We start from the raw sequence: 17,044 nt of genomic DNA on the forward strand, positions 1-17,044 counted from the left end.
CTGAGGAGATGGGAAACTTGGCAGAGATCCTCCAGCCCATTCATCTTCCCCAATTTGAGCCCTAATTTATGGGATCCTTTAGTAATGTTTTCCACATCCAGCACTGGTTAAAAAATAGACTACAAGTGCCATAATGCAACTTATTGCAGGTTGAATTCGAGGTGGGTAAATCACAGAAAGCTCAAGACAGGCTCAAGTCTCAAGCCTGGCTCTGTCTCAGCTCGAGGATCTTTTGGAAACTTGAACTCATAACCAGCAAAGCTTTCATATGGCTTTTGCCTGCTATTCTCTGCTCAACCAAGAATGTGGTGGTATAGCTAGACTGCCGATTTTAGAACTGGGCAACCAAGTTCAAGTTTTACCATTGATCTACTGATGCCCAAAAAATGACCTTTTGTGATTTAACTGATGCTGGTGTAAAGTGGTCCAATGCCTTAGGGTGAGGTTGTGCTACAGGAGACAAATACATACCCATTTAGTGGATGCACAGATCAATCATGGCTTCTCTGCACCAATTATGTGATTTTAAGTACCTATTTAATTTCACTTAAACTCCATTTTCTTCATAATTACACACAGTTTATTTTTCTCCCTTTGTTTACATTTAATTAGTATTTTGAGGCTGTCATCACAAATAGTCAAAGGTCACAGCATGATAAACATACAGAAAAGTTAAGCACTTTATTGAGACCTGAGTGTCCTCATAAGCAGAGCAAAGGGTGCATTCATAGTGGCAGCTCTGCTTGGCACACTGCTGCTTCTGCCTGATAAAGTTGAGGTTCACCTCTCCTGAAGTGGGTGGGGCTGCTGTGGGCCCATCTGACCTGTCCAATTGGCAAGACCTCCGAAGTCTGCCGAAAAACAGGGAATACGCGATCACAAGGGGATACCAAATATTACACAACACCTGCACTATAGAGCAGCTCCAATTTGTTACAGACACCTCAGGTGTCTCTTGCAGATGAGCTTATTTTAGTCTCTCTTGGCTAAGGAACTGTTCTCTGCCCATGTTTTCCTGGGCAATAAAAAATGTTCTAGTTAACACGGCAAGAATTTTCAATTCTATTAAGGTCACAATGACAAGGATCACAAAACAACAAGTCAAAACTACATTTCCCATGCTATCAGGAGTATCCCTTATCACATGCACCAATACTATCCAACATATCTCTATAAGTAATGCAGAGTCCATCTTGTGTTCTCGTCTTTCTTTGTAGAACAAAAGTCAGAATATAAAAGATAACCAAAAACCCAGATGCAGATGAAAATTCAAAACCTCCAGACAAGTTTAAGGCTGCCGATCCACTTTGTAACCAGCCAAAATCCCAACTTTGAAGAAACCAAACAATCCAAACTGAGGATCGCTACAGTTCTTTTTTTCTGATCTTAACCTGGAAATCCAGAAGAAATATGAAAACCATAATATCCAGAAATGTCTGTAAGCAGTGTTATTACGTAATTCAAATCGATCTCTCATTTAGATTCAACAAAGCATAGACTTGGTTAATATAATTCCATCTGATACACAAGTGAAGAAATATACTTAGCTCATATACAGAGACAAAAATACTCCTCAGGGTGGAATAATCCTCACCTCTGTGTCTTTAAAAGGATTGAAAATTCTTGTTGCATAAGCTAGAATTTATTTTATTCTATGTCAGGCACCAAGGCTCTGATTATGCTTGTTTAGAGTTGAACCATCACAACTGAAGTAATATCCACTATTGGTTTGTAAAAGAGAGAGCTGAACGTTCATCCTGACGACCAGTCCCCCACCTTCACAATATCCTCCAATCTGGGTCCTAAAGAAAGGATTTAGACACCATGGCTCCTCTAGCCGAATGCGCTCCGAAAATGGAGATGTCAATTCCAGCCTCAGAAAGCAACCAACACATCCATCTTGCCATAGTAGCAGCCACAACAGGATTAAAGGGTTTCTAAACAGCAATGAGGACCTGGCGTCCAGGATCTCTCCCAAATGCATTGAACCACACACAATTTAGAATTATGGGGAAATGCTGGATAATAAATGTTAGTTTTAGTCCAGCAAGCAATGGAGAAATAACCTACCTTTGGTAAAAAAGCTCTGCCAGCTAGATATAAAGCACAGACATCCGAGATCCTCTTACATGATATCAGACACAGAAGCATCATCAGTTTGGCAGATATCTGTTTACGAAAAAGGTATTTATTCTCAGGCCACCTATCTGGGAAAGACAAAACCACATTAACATCCGAAGGGAAGACTATGTGGGCTGCGGAGGTTTAGAAAAACAAATCCCCCCCATAAGCTTACACACCACAAGGTCAATCAATCAATAGTTTATTCGGTCCAAATTTGGGCCATTTGAAAAGTAAAAAGTAATATATATAAAAAGGACATTGACAATTAATACAGGAAAAAAGTTCATAAAATTACATAAAAGGTTTCAAAAATAGTTAAGACAAGACTCACAAAATAGTCTCTGGATCCTACCCTATGCAAGACGCTAAATGCTAAAATGATACTGGTCAGTTGTTAAAAGCATAAAAAGCATTTAAAACGGGTTTATAGAATAAAAATAAAAGGTAAAAACTACATACAATAACTCCTGTTAGCAAAAAGTTTAAAAAAAAGAAAAAACAACCAGTGGAAAGTGATGCCCTAAGTTAATCAATTCTATTGAATGAGTTGATCAAGTAGATTGCATTTTACCATTTGTAAACAGGGTGCTAGTTCGCTGACTTCTAGACTGTACTTCAACCGGTGGATTAAGATCTATAGTAATCCTACTGCGGATTTTCCATGCTGCTGCCAAATATTTAGAAACAGAACTCACTATCAGCATGGAAGTATCATATTTACATATTCTATATGCACTGTTACGATTTTGTATTGACAGTGTTTTACACAGAGGGGTAATCCACTTCCCTCGGGGGCATTTGTACAAAGGACAGAAAAATAGGACATGCTCAGGAGTTTCCTTGGATAGATGGCAGTTTGTGCATTTGTCAGATAAGGAACTATTGGTCGACCAGCAGGCCGTAAAGCTGTTGACTGCCAATGTTCCATATCTGAACTGAAGTAATAGAGAACGAGCACGAGCTGGTATGGGGAGATCCAGGAAGCTTTCAGGCAGAGGTTCGTGATTAACCAGCAGGAACTCTGCTGTCAGCCGACCTAACCCATTTGAGCCGAGAGATGCCTCATGGATCTTTTCCCAATAGCGGTCTTTGATCAAGCGTTTAGCGTTATCAGGAATCATCTCGGGATTCTCCCAATATTGGGACAGATTCAGTTTAACCCAGGCTGCTTTCATCTCCCTTAGCCATCGTACTTTTTCCCATCCATAGCAAGGTGGCAATAATTCTTTAACTGCTAACCTGAAAGGTTCAAGTTCATCCGTTTTCCATAGTCTGACCCAGTACAGAAGTGGTCTTAAGTATGCTGTGTTTTTAATACTATTTAGACCCAGGTCCAGTCTTAGGGGGAGCATCGGCGTACCCTTCCCTAGTCTAGCTATGTGTCTAAGGAAATTATTTTCTTTGACTTGAAGAGTATCCATTTGTCTGTGGGATCCCCAAAGATCCGCTCCATATAGGGCCGCGGCGCGGATTTGGACTTTGTATATTTCAGAGATGAGGGTCAGAGGGGGACTTATTGCAGTGCTAGCTTTGCGTCCTATCACTCCACATCTTTGGCTGATTGTTAGTGCCCCTTTCCTTATAGCTGCATCCCAGCTGCCCTTATCGGATAGTCTGATGCCCAAATAATCGTATTCAATTACCCTCTCCAGAGGAATTGAATTTATCTTTATATTTGCTCTGAGCTTCTTGTTCGGGGGACTATATATCATGAGTTTAGTTTTCTTGAGATTTATGTCTAACCCGTAATCTCTGCAGAATACACCAAACTGATTAACCAGATTCTGGATTCCCATGGATGATTTGGACAGGAGGATAGTGTCATCTGCATAAAGTAAGCATGGGACTTTAGTCTCGGCCAGCTTTGGGGAATCATTAGTGCAATTTGTTAAATACTTAATACAATTATTTATATATAGAAGAAAAAGAGTTGGGGCCAAAACGCACCCCTGTCTGACTCCCCTCTCAATAGCGACTGGTTCTGTTAGATCACCGTTCTTGCTGCTCCTGATTTGAGCATAAGTATTCTCGTGTAGTCTGGTGATGAGTTTCAAAAGGCCGTGCGGGACACCCATATTGGCTAGTGTCAGCCATAGCTGATTTCTTGGGACCAAGTCAAACGCAGCTCTAAGATCAATAAAAACTACAAAAAGATTGCCACCTCCTACTTCCACAGCCTTCCATTTTATTGTAAGGAATCTTAGCACCTGATCTATGGTACTTACTGCTGGCCTAAACCCTGCTTGCAAATCAGAAATAGCATTGGTTTCCAGAATCCATTCTTCTAGACGGGACAGAATTTGCTTTGCAAAAAGTTTTTGGAAGTTATCGATTAAGGAGATTGGGCGGTAGTTAACAGGGTTAGAGGGGTTACCTTTCTTAAAGATGGGAACTATCTCTGCTCCCATCCAGGAGCTCGGGACAGGTGCTCCTGCATTTACCGCATTGGAAATAAGGTTCAGATATGGGGCCCATATATCTGGGTTTGTCTTGTATAAATCACCAGGTATCTTATCAAGGCCGGGGGCCTTCCCCCATTTCAATGAAGCAATCGCAGCTTTAGTTTCTGCCAACGTAAATTCAATTTTGGGGGTCTCAGTAATCATGATATGGGTCAAATCCCTGGGAGTAACACCAGTGATCCCAGAATATAATCGGGAAAAATGATCTGTCCACTCTGCAGGGAGTATTGAGGTACCGGGCGAGCAATTAGGTTCTTTGCTGGCATCAGCCACCAGTTTCCAAAATTTCGAGGTGTCATTTGTTTTAGCAGACTCCAGGAGGGAAACCCATCTAGATTCATCCCATGTCCTGCGGGCTCTGCCTTGTTCCTGTTTATAATCTTTCCTGGCTTCCCTTATGTGATCTGACTGGCCTCCTCTTAAAGCTCTCAGCAGTTTGTGCTGTGCTTCCCTACATGCGGCGTTGAACCACCTTGCATTGCACTTCTCTTTGACTTCTTTTACAGACTCTTTGGTAAAAATGTTTTTTAGAGAATTAAAGAAACGTGTGTGGGCTGCTATAAGCCCCCCACTATCTTCTAGAGGCTGGGATATACAATCCATGTGGTCAGCCAGCTGCCTATACGCGGATGCCAAGGTGGCTGTATCGGTGTTCAGGGATTCCCATCTAACATTTCGTCTGTTATTGGTCAGTGCGAGCTGTTGTTCGTTGGTCTTGAAACAGGAAACTTCAGGTAGGGGTAATAGGTTCCTAAGAAATAAAATCAATGGTTCATGGTCACTTTCCTCATGTTCTACAATATTCATGTCGGCCATATAGCCCCACAGGCGGACATCAAGCAAAATATAGTCTATCTGGCTCTTCTGTGCCCCGCGTCTAAATGTGTGGTGAAGATTAGGGTCCGAGCGGGAGCGACCATTGCAAGCCCGCAGGCCATGTGCCAATGTAATGTCCACAACCTGGTGTGTTAATCTATTTATTTTTGGTCTTTTGCTTGATACCAATTGAGGTATACCCCAGTAAGCATCTTCATCTTTATATAATTCCTGGGCCAGCAAGTAGGGTTCAAAAGTGGTATTGAAATCTCCAGCAATAAGGATAAAGTGGGAAGGTGATTTACAAGAAAGAAAGCTGTCCAAAATATTCAGTGTGTCGGACTCGTATTTGCTACCCAGGCTCCGATTATAAATATTGATTATTAAGAGTGGTTTCTCGCTAAGGGATGGTATTGATAAGCCCATTAAATCAGGGCAGCCCAGGTCGATTGTTTCAATCCGACATTTAAAGGAGCAGCTGAGCCATTTAAGTAGGCCACCTGAGGGTCTCCCTGAATTCACCTTAGTTGCTGGGACCCAATAACTTTTATAACCAATTCTGTATTTGGGCTCCAAAGCCCATGTTTCTTGGAAAATACATATTTTGTGTTCGTCTATGAATTTACCCCATTCAGGGTTGTTCAATTTATTCTCCAACCCTGCAATATTCCAACTAAGGATGGTATCTAGGCCATCTATTTTGCCATGGGGAGCTTTGGCCACAGGGTTCTCTCTTGCCAATGGGGTGCCTTGGGGAAGTTTTATACCCTTTTCAATCGTATCTATGCCAGTCAGATTTGGGTTTCCCACTTCTGTATTGCCCAATGTATTTCTTGCCCCGTCTAGATCGGGGGGTGGCGTGAGCAGTTCGAGTGTCTGAAATGTTGGTGGATATCCAGGTTTGCTGAGATCTGCTAAATCTATGGCTAAATTGGTCTCAATCACCTTGCACTTCTTATTTGCACCCCCAGTACAGTTTTCAAAACATTTAGAAAGATCTGGCTGAGCAGGTACGAAAATTGGCGTAGGGTCTCTGCTGTCTACAGTAGGGGTTTGTTGGACCTCAGGGTTGCCTTGTCCTATTTCGTGGGTTTCATTATTTCCGACTGTAGGGTGCTTTTTATCCCAGGTGTTTGAACCTTGAGGCTCAAATAAGCTGTACTCAGTGCTGTTTTTTAGTCAATCATTTTCAGAGAGCGAGAGCGAAAAAGGGCTACATCTTGGCTGAGAGTCGAATTGCATCTGTGCCCTAGTGGGATCTCTGAGTGACATTGTTGCCCCCTTAATAGTTGGTACAGCTGTATAAGGGTAAAAAGCCTGAAGCCTACAGAGAGAGGTTGCTCCCCCTAGAGGGTTGGAGTGACACACATTCAAGGAAAGCTGTTGGACAAGGAAAGGCGCATTGAAGTTAATAACAATACAGTCCCCTGTACCGGGGTTTTTGAGTGGACCCACCCAACCCACCCGCCTCACCATTAATATTGAGGGTATCATATGGAAAGGAAATCTAGCATATTTGTGTAGCCAGTGAATGGTCTTATTTTTCAGTTCTGTGAATGGTTCGGGGATATTGGGCTTAAGTCTAGGAACATTTGTGATAACAAGCACATAAGGACAAGCTTCCGGTGGTAGATGTAGGGTTCTCATATTGGATCCTAGATCCCTATGCATCCGGTCTGCTGGAGGATTGGTATAGTCCTTGCACAGTTTTGTGTCCATGTTTATAGATGGAGCAATTTCATCAGTCCGCCTTGGGAAGAGAGGGTCACTCTTTGAGTGCCGAGTTTTAGGGTAGTTGGCCAGTTTATCAGAAAAAGTCTTCACTAGTTGATGCGAAGAATCAGGGCAAAGTGATTGAGGGTTGTGAACCGTGCTTGATGGTAGAAGAGGGCTGCTGGCACTATTGGCCGGGGGGCATGGGGGAAGATGTTGTTGCGAATATTGTAAATCCGATAAGGTAGAGGTGGTTGGCTGGTTAAGTTTGATGAGAACGTCGAGTTTCTCCTCAATATCTGATAGGCGGGTTGTTATAGGGTTTAATTTTTTTGGAGAGTTCGTCTTTTATAAAATCTATTATGAAAGCTATGTCTACGCTGCCATTATTTGTAGCTTGGGCAGATGTATAGTCCTTGTTCCGAGTAGGCACGGCATGATTGGGGGAGTTCAAAACACGGGCCCGTTTATTCTTTAGGTTCACCTCCCCACGTTTCCTTTTGCCCTTTGAACTGTGTTTTGGGGAGGGTGCAGGCCTATCTGGCATAGGCTGTGAAGTTTCTGAAGAATGTATGTCTTTGTCCAGGGTCTCTGCGAGGGGCATTCGGGTAATTTGGGTAATTGGTGGTGGGGTTGCCGGTGTAGGCTGGAAAACTGGTGGGTAAAAATGTTGTGGTGGGGTTTTCGATGAAGCAATCATTGGTGGGGGAGCAGACAATCGGCGCTCCACCAATTCAATTTCTTTTTCTAATGCCCCTACCGCTTTTTGGAGGAAGCCATCTAGAGTCTTGTTGTTACCGGCTTTTTCCAAAGGCATCCCCCCTTCCGTCTGCCCATCTTGTTTTGATGAGACTCTTAGGTCCAGCCCCAGATTTTCACAGTCTGTTCCCGTGGGTCTTGTTCTTCTCCTTTTCCCACCCTAATTTTGCTCTATTAGGGCTTTTAAATAAACGCCAGAAGGGCTTGGAGTGCTGCTCACCTGTGTTAGGAAGGTGGCGGGTAGGTAAGGTATATTCATCCGCTGGTCACCCACCTCGGGAGTTGGGTTAAAAATGGTGTGGCCCAGCCCGGCCTCCTCCGGTCGCTGACGGGCGCAGGACGGGCCCGCCCTTGGCCCGGGCTTCGCCCGGGCGCCGCCCGCGCACGTCCCGCGCTGCGGGAGCGCGAATAAAGTTTAAAGGGCTCCTGCCCGTAAGGCTCCTCCTCCCTGCAGGCACACAGCGCTTCCCGCGACGGCGGGAGCGCGAGTAAAGTTTAAAGGGCTCCTGCCCTCCTCCCTGCAGGCACACAGCGCTTCCCGCGCTGCGGGAGCGCGAATAAAGTTTAAAGGGCTCCTGCCCGTAAGGCTCCTCCTCCCTGCAGGCACACAGCGCTTCCCGCGACGGCGGGAGCGCGAGTAAAGTTTAAAGGGCTCCTGCCCTCCTCCCTGCAGGCACACAGCGTTTCCCGTGACGGCGGGAGCGCGAATAAAGTTTAAAGGGCTCCTGCCCGTAAGGCTCCTCCTCCCTGCAGGCACACAGCGCTTCCCGCGACGGCGGGAGCGCGAGTAAAGTTTAAAGGGCTCCTGCCCTCCTCCCTGCAGGCACACAGCGCTTCCCGCGACGGCGGGAGCGCGAATAAAGTTTAAAGGGCTCCTGCCCTCCTCCCTGCAGGCACACAGCGCTTCCCGCGACGGCGGGAGCGCGAATAAAGTTTAAAGGGCTCCTGCCCGTAAGGCTCCTCCTCCCTGCAGGCACACAGCGCTTCCCGTGAAGGCGGAAACGCGAGTAAAGTTTAAAGGGCTCCTGCCCTCCTCCCTGCAGGCACACAGCGCTTCCCGCGACGGCGGGAGCGCGAATAAAGTTTAAAGGGCTCCTGCCCTCCTCCCTGCAAGCACACAGCGCTTCCCACAAGGTGTACTCCTACTGGTCTCCCTGAAACAGGTAAATGACCTTCCAAAATGGCTAAATGATAGTTGTTAACTGACCTGTAAGCGAACCCGGAGACCACCAAAAAAGCCAGAAAGTTAGTCACCATACTGACATCAGCATTAAAGGGATCCAAATCCTGTTCTGAACACCAATGCATAGCGTTTGTGGGTGCCAGAGGCCCTTGCTGATTACTGTAGAAGAAGTGCCTGGCATTTGCCAATGACTCCTAATACCCTACATACTACTAAATGTAACTGACCCTTCAATATCAGCGGGTCAGGTTTCCCCAATGGGTGCAGTAGCAAATTGTGCAAAACTGGGATGTGATGTGGAAGGTCACAAGAAAGTTCCAGAGCTACTGGTAACCAAGACTGTGCCCTCCAGAGTGGAGTCAACAAAATCATTTTGGCTTGCTGATGACATACCTGCCCCAGAATTCTTGGGATCAGGCTGCAAGTAAGAAATTCATACCCCTGTTGAAAGGACCAATCCTGAAAGAAAGCATCTCTGACTGTTGCTTCCAGATCCGCCCTCTAAATGAAAAATTGGGGTAACTGATGATTCAGATGACAGGTCTACTGAGCAGGGGCCCCACAAGCGATTGAGACAGTGGAACACTCGAGGGTGCAGTCGGCAATTGCTGACATCCCAAAGGAATCTGGAGTTCCAATCCACCAGTGAGTTCTTTCCTTCTGGAAGATAATCCACAATCACCGAAATCCAGTGCGGAAGACAGAAATGCCAAAAACTCTAGGCAATCTTCACTAGCAACTGTGATTTCGTACTACCCAGTTTGTTGAAATATCTGACCCCTTAGATGTTGTCTATCCACAGCAGAATGCAATGTCCAGCCATACAGGTGAGAGGCTCTTGATCACAAAGGAGCCTGATAGTAATTCCAGACAATTTATGTGGAGATGGAGTTCCTCCTCCAACCAACGACCTCCCAAAGGTCAGGGATCTGCAACAGGCTCCCCAACCCCATCTGCTAGCATCCAATTCCAGAATAACTTCTGGAGAACTGCTGAAAATCACCCTCTCGTTCCAGGTATCCATGTGGTCAAGCCACCACATCATTTCCACCTGATAGGGGAATCTACTCTGAGTAAGATAGACCCTTTTGGAGATGAGAATTTTTGAGCCTTTGAAGAGCTCTGTGGTAGAGAGCACCCGGAAAGATGGCTTGGATAGATGCTGCCAAAAGACCCACAATCTGCACCAGGGTCCTCAGGGAAATAGACTGTTTGCTCAGAATCAGTTGCGATTCCTTCTTTATACTGCAAACTTTCACCGCAGGAAGAATCAATTGGGACCAAACCAAGTCTAACTGGAAACCAAGGAACTGAGATGGAATTAGGCACAATTCTGTGTGGTTGATCAGAAAACCCAGATCCTGAAGCAGTTTAACTGTCCAAGACAGGTGCAAGGTCACCACTTCTGGATCTTACACTAGGAGAATCAGATTGTCGAGGTAGGCGATCAACCTTACTCCCCAGGTGCAAAGGGATTCCACAACCATTAGTTTGGTGAAGCACCACGGGGTTGACAAGAGACTGTTGGGGAGGACCTGGAACTCAAAGCATTGTCCGAACCAAAGGAACTGCAGAAATCGACAATGAGTGGGAAAAATTAGAATTGTCAGATATGCATCTTTTACATCCAAATGGACCATCCAGTCTCCTTCTTGTATAATATCCCTAAAGATGAATCCCCTCCATCTTCAAATACCTGTAAATTACCTAGGCATTGAAGATTTTTAGGTTTAAGATGAGCTGGGATCCCCCTCCTGTCTTGTAAACCAAGAAGTTGGTGATGAGGAAACCCCCATGATGAGGGGAAGAATGGCAAATCGACTCCTTGAGTAATAGGAATTGTAGTTCCTCTGAAATAGCCTTTTGCTCTTGTAAGGAAAAATGGAGCTGAGTCGGAGGATTTATTTTGGAAGGAGATTGATAGAACTCTAGTTTGAAACCCTGAACTGTCTCTTAACCCAAGGGTCTTTGGTTATTCTGAAGAAACAATTGTATTCTGCCCCTCAAAGTTACCTCTGAATATGGATTAATCCTTATCTGTAGCTGAGGAGTTTTGAGAGGTTCCCTGCTGACCTCTGCTGTAGTATTTATGGAAATGCTGTCGCCCTCCAAGATAACGTGTGGGGTAGAAGGCGGAATCGGCCATTTGGCCCCGGCCATGACCGCGCCCGCAGAATGAATAGTCATTTTGGGGGCCGAGCTGGTAGAAACAGCCTGACAATAGCCCTCGTAGTTTTGCATGCTAAAAAAGAGTGTTACAAAGCATTTTTTGCATAGACATCTGTTTCTTGTCTATCAAACTGAATGGTTCAGCAAATTTGGAAAGGTGCTTAATAATAAGGGAGCTCTGAAGAGGAGTCCCTGTGCAACCGAACCCGCTCCAGAAGACGCTAAGGGGCAGATTTAAGAAAAGTGGTGCTGCACCCAGTGCAGTGCCCCTTTTCTTGTGTCCCTTAGCACCACCCCACCGCCACCATGTGTGCGCGTATTTAAAATACGGCGCACCATGGCTCAGGGTAATAGTCTCAAAGGTTTTTACGCTATTGATGTACTGTTCAGGGTTAGTGCCAAACTTTGGCGCTGACCCTGACAAGTACTTAGAGGCCCATTGAAACCAATGGTGTGTCCCCTTTTAACACCTGCTCTGAGCAGGCGTTAAAATTGCTGCAAACAATGGTGCAAAGAAATCTTATAGATTTCTTTGTACCATTTTCTCAGCCCCCCTAACAGGAAACGCCCCCTTGCATACATGATGCCTGGTGCAGGCACAAGGGGTTACAAAGTGGTGCAATGCATTGCGCCACTTTGTAAATCTGATGCAGTAATTTTGGCCTCGTTGGGCCACATTAGTGTCAATAAAAATTATGCTAATGGGGCACAAGGAGGCGCTAGGTCCTCTTAAATCTGGGCCTAAATCTTTTAATTTCAGGTTGATCCTCATCACAATGGAACATCGGTGTTCCGTGAAAATCGTCACATTGGCATTCTCCAGCTGACTGGGCCGATGGGTGAGTTAGTCGCCTTGGCCAGTAAGGCAAGCACCATAATTTTGCAAGGGGTCCGGACAAGTCTAAGGACTGCCAGGCCCTATTGAGTCCTTTCTTCGTATCCTTGGACCACTTCCTCATGAATGTGATTATAGCAGGGTCAATCTCTGTGGGATCCGTAACTTTCCCAGCTAATTCTGGTCTGGGGTATTTGGCGTGGAGCCAAGCTTGCACCTCCTTATCAAAGCCTAGCCTGATGTGGTCCTGAATGTATTCCGCTACCTCTGGTGGATGAGTCCAGCTGGAGGACCGAGGATGAACGATTTCATCCGGATTGAAGCCTAATACTTTGGGCGCTTTAGTAGTATGATCTTGATGAGATTATCAGCCCATCTCCTTTTATTAGATCTTCATGATCACTGTCCAACTGGTCAACAGATGAAGCCTCTGAGTCAGTAATATGAGAGGGATCCACCACATCATCCCAATCCTGGGCCTGTGAAACACTATAACCGTGGTCACTTGTGACTGTTGCTGACAGTCGTTTGAAAATCTCCATTGGAGGCTACTTCTTAGCCTTCGCTTTAACTTTAGAAGGTTTGTTTTGTGAGGACTGTGGTCCATTAGAGGGCGTGATAGGGAACAACCAGCTTTTTTGGTGGGCAAAACTCTTAAAATGATGAGTAAGGGGACCTAGAGCCTTTGCCAAGGCTTTATTCATGGATAACTAGATACTATTGTCCAAGGCCCCCATGAGGCTCTCTTCAAAGGAAGGAGCATTGTCTTGAAAATATTCATCCTCCTCATAGTTATCAGACTGAGCCATGCTGTGTATAACTCAAAGGGCCCTTAAGGTGCTGGTTCAACCAAGGGAGCCGAGGGCTACAATCAAGGGGAGTGCTCGACCCCAGAAGGTGTAAAGTCAGGTAAGTGATCAATGAAGAGTGTAGGGAGCCGCCTGCAGCACTCTAGGCAGAGCCTATGCAAATTTTACAACCCTGTGTGATAGTCTGCACAAGGACGTGAAGCAGCAATAATGAACACTTTCTTATTCACCAGGCCTGCACAGCTGAGGTATTCACCATGCAGCAAGGACCACATTTTGCAAAAGACTGCTTAGACACTGGAGAAAAAAGTGTCCTGGGGGGAGCAGGTCTGTCACTCCTGATCGCTGCTGCGTTGGAAGGATGTGCAGTGATCGTGAGCAAGTGCGGACGCGATCGATGTCCAGACGGGGACTAGAAATAGGATTGCCACTCCACAAAGCGAACCTGTGATCACGCGCAGGTGCGGGAGGCCTTGGTGCTCCCCTTGAAAGAAATGTTGATTAATAAACAGTTGAATAACAGAGGCAAATCAGCACTGCGTGTGGCTCCACTACCAAAGTCTGTGCATCGCGCTTAACATGCTAGAGACACGCACACCAAAAAGCATAAGAAGGGTATGTATATATTTAACTGGCTGCAGAGCAGCAAAGAAAGAGGACACAAGATGGACTCTACATTACTTACAGAGACATGTTGGATATGATTGCTGCATGTGATAATGAATATTCCTGGTAACATGGGAAATGTAGTTTTGAATTATTGTTTTGTGATTTGCGGCTGTATGCTTCACAGCAAAGAAAGAGAAGCATAATCAGAGCCTCCAGTCATGACATAGAATCACAGTTCAGTCAGAAGCAGCCATCTTGCTCCATGGAGCCGCCAACCAGCAGCTAGAGATGTTCTTCTGTTTCCTGTGACCTTTTGATCTCCCTCATATTTACCAGAAATCCACCAATTAAACTTGTTCAGATAGGGGATGAAATTCAGATTACAGGTTTAATGTGAAATATTTTATAAGCAAAAAGAGCATCATGCGTACTTTCTTCTCCCTGGAAAGAAGTGGCCTTCTTGCAATGCTGTTATCATTACTAAGAGCACATCATTCATCTGCTTTGCACCAGAACACCAGTATCTCTTTATGGACGGTACGTCCTTGTGTCCTTGCGCAAAACATGAACACACCTGAAATTAAGGGGCAAATTTATGAAAGGTGGGTGGTGCTGCAGCTAGTGCAGCACCACTTTTCTTGCGCCTCTTAGTGCTCCCTAACGTCACTATGGTAGCGCCGTATTTAAAATATGGTGCACCATGGTAGTAGTTAATAGCGTCATACTTTTTTACGCTTGGTGGGCACTTTGCAGGATTAGTGTTAACAATTATGGCGCTAATCCTGCAAAGCGCCCAGAGGCACGTTGTAATCAATTGGAGCCTCTGTTTAACACCTGCACTTAGCAGGCATTAAAAATGCCAATAAAAATGGCTCAAAGGAATCTCATAGATACCTTTGTGCTATTTTTACATCTCCCCTAGCGCCAGAATGCCCCCCTTGCATACATTATGCCTGGCACAGGCATAATGTGGCGCAAGGGGTTACAAAGTGGTGCAACACAAGCATTGTGCCACTTTGTAAATATGGAACAGCATTTTTCCCCTTTAAACAACACATTAGCATAAACAATATGATGCTAATGTGGCTTTGGAACGGCGCAATGGCAGCAGAAATCTGGCCCCAAATGTGATCTCTACGGCAGTGGTTCCCAACATTTTGACTTCTGTGGACCCCCACTTTATCATTGCTGGAACCTGGGGACCCCCGCTGAATCATTATTAGAATCTGGGGACCCCCCACTGAGTCATTACTGAAAGCTGGGGACCTAATATGTTAATATTATTTAATTTTCTGAGCAGTCGCGGACCCCCTGAGGAGGCTTCGCGGACCCCCAGGGGCCCCTGGCCCACAGGTTGGGAACCACCGCTCTAGGGTACTTTGGCTACAGGACATTAATGTACAACTTGTTTTTGAAGTAACCTGTTGTGAAAAATAGTAAATGTTATTTCTGTTGCCTAATGCATTGCTAACAGTACACTTTCCACTCACTTTGTCTCAATTCCGATCCATCAAAGATGCGGCATACTTTTAAAAGCAAATGTTATGTTCATTAGATACAAAACATTTTGCCTGTGCTCGAGCCAGTCTTAGTCATCGTGTCCTCTGGATAAAGGAAACATTGATCGACATCTTTCTACTTCCCATGGATGGAGAGATAATTAGGCCTTATTGACATAAATTACTTCATTCTGCCTTTCATTAAATGTCACAAATGTCTCATCTCCTGGAAGGGCAACAGACAAAAAGGAAAAAAAAGAAATATATTAGGGAGCATGATTTCATTCGTAGCCTACTGTATATCCAGCACTATGTGAGAAAAAGACACGAAGAAATAAGCACACATACTTCTTTTATTATAGAATTCCAAGCCTTGCTACATGTTATGTTTTAATACCTTAAATGAGCCTTTAACTTTATGGGCATCATTTACTAGGAAATGGCGCAGCTCGGTGCTGCAAGCAATTTTCCTGCACCGAGCTGGGTCATTTCCAGAACGCAGGGATGCCCTTTATTTTCAGGAATACGCGGCATCCTTGTGTTCTCCCTTGCACCGGTCCTAAGTTAGCTGCCTCGCATCAACGCTAGCATTCTTGCACCACAGTGCAAGAGTGCCTGGGTTGCAGGGAATGATTGTTTATGTGCAGGAAGCTATCCTTTCTTGCACACAAACAATCAATAATGGTGATTTGTTACTTCTGTCTGTGCTGCATTCTGCCTAACGCCACTACAGCGTCACCAGAGCGTTGCTGAAAGTGACACTCTGGTGGCACTAGGGACTTGTAAATGAGCCCCTATATGTCTTGTGCCTTTGAAGGTCAGGGTAAATCTACATTTTGCATGCTTTCTGTAGGTAGAATATTCTATTATAGGATCTTAGTTTACGCATCCATGTAATCAAGGACCCTCCAATTGCATTTTATTAGGTGCAAAGTATTTTAATTGTGCATTGCCCAGGGGACATCAGGGAACGTCCATTGTTGTGTATGCTTTCCCTAAAGAGGTAGAAGTGAACCAGTGTAAATATCAATAAAATACTAATGCCAAAGTGTATATGGGTGGCTAACAGCTGCACTGGAAAGTGGTGCACTGTGGACTTAATATGTATATAATATATATTACCCAGGGACGGGTGCTGGGTAGTCATAGTTAGGATCATGTTTCCCCAAAAAACATTAATTGGTTATAACTTTCACACCTTCACAAGTTTTTTTTTAAAAGAGCCTCATCCAGCTCAGCTTCTTCCTATTTCAGGGCGATCCTTGAAGTGAGGGCCAAGAAAAAGGAGGTGTCTCAAAACGCAGTTTTCCCGATTCCCCAGAGTTGAACTGTGAAACTACAAAATTTACAGAAATGAATCACACCAAATTTGGTAGAAAGTTAGATTTTGGTCCAGAAAGTGCACTTTTTCCTTATTTGGTGTAAATCCATTATGAAGTTTTTGAGAAATTAAGCCTAAAAAACTGTGTATATTTCAGGCACTGGAGGAGCTGTGGAGCTGAGAGATCTCAAGATGAGATCTGAATGGCTGCTACCACATCAACAATTATAAAGCAGCAGCCATCTTAGGACTCAGAACTCCATCCCAAGTCCTGGAAAAGTTTAAAAAAGATGGAAGGCCCCAGTGTGTGTACCTTGCCCTCCTAAACCTGGCTGGGGGAGGGACCCTCCTACACCCAAAAACATGCACATCTTTTTTAACTTTACCACAAATTCATGATGGAGCTGTGAATTCAGTGTAATTGTTTTGACTTATACTGGGTGCATATTGTGTCTGGAAAAAGTTATACCTCTCTGAAGAGCTCATAATGATAATGAAATGTGTGTCAGGGAATACTTTTATTCATTCCAGTTTGATTTGAATGGTCTTTTACCAATCCAAAGCTGTAATACTGTGTCTGGACTGGTAAAAGGCGTTTATAATTTTTCAGCTCAGCATGGATGGCCCTTGCTAATCCAATGCATGAAGACTGCTGTAAAAATGGCAAATGATTTTGTCACTTCGTAGCTCAGCATGGATGGCTCTGTGCTAATTCTACGCCTGAAAACTTTGTTAGAAAAACAGA

This window comes from Pleurodeles waltl, chromosome 2_2 (assembly GCF_031143425.1).
Source record: "Pleurodeles waltl isolate 20211129_DDA chromosome 2_2, aPleWal1.hap1.20221129, whole genome shotgun sequence".
NCBI lineage: Eukaryota > Metazoa > Chordata > Amphibia > Caudata > Salamandridae > Pleurodeles > Pleurodeles waltl.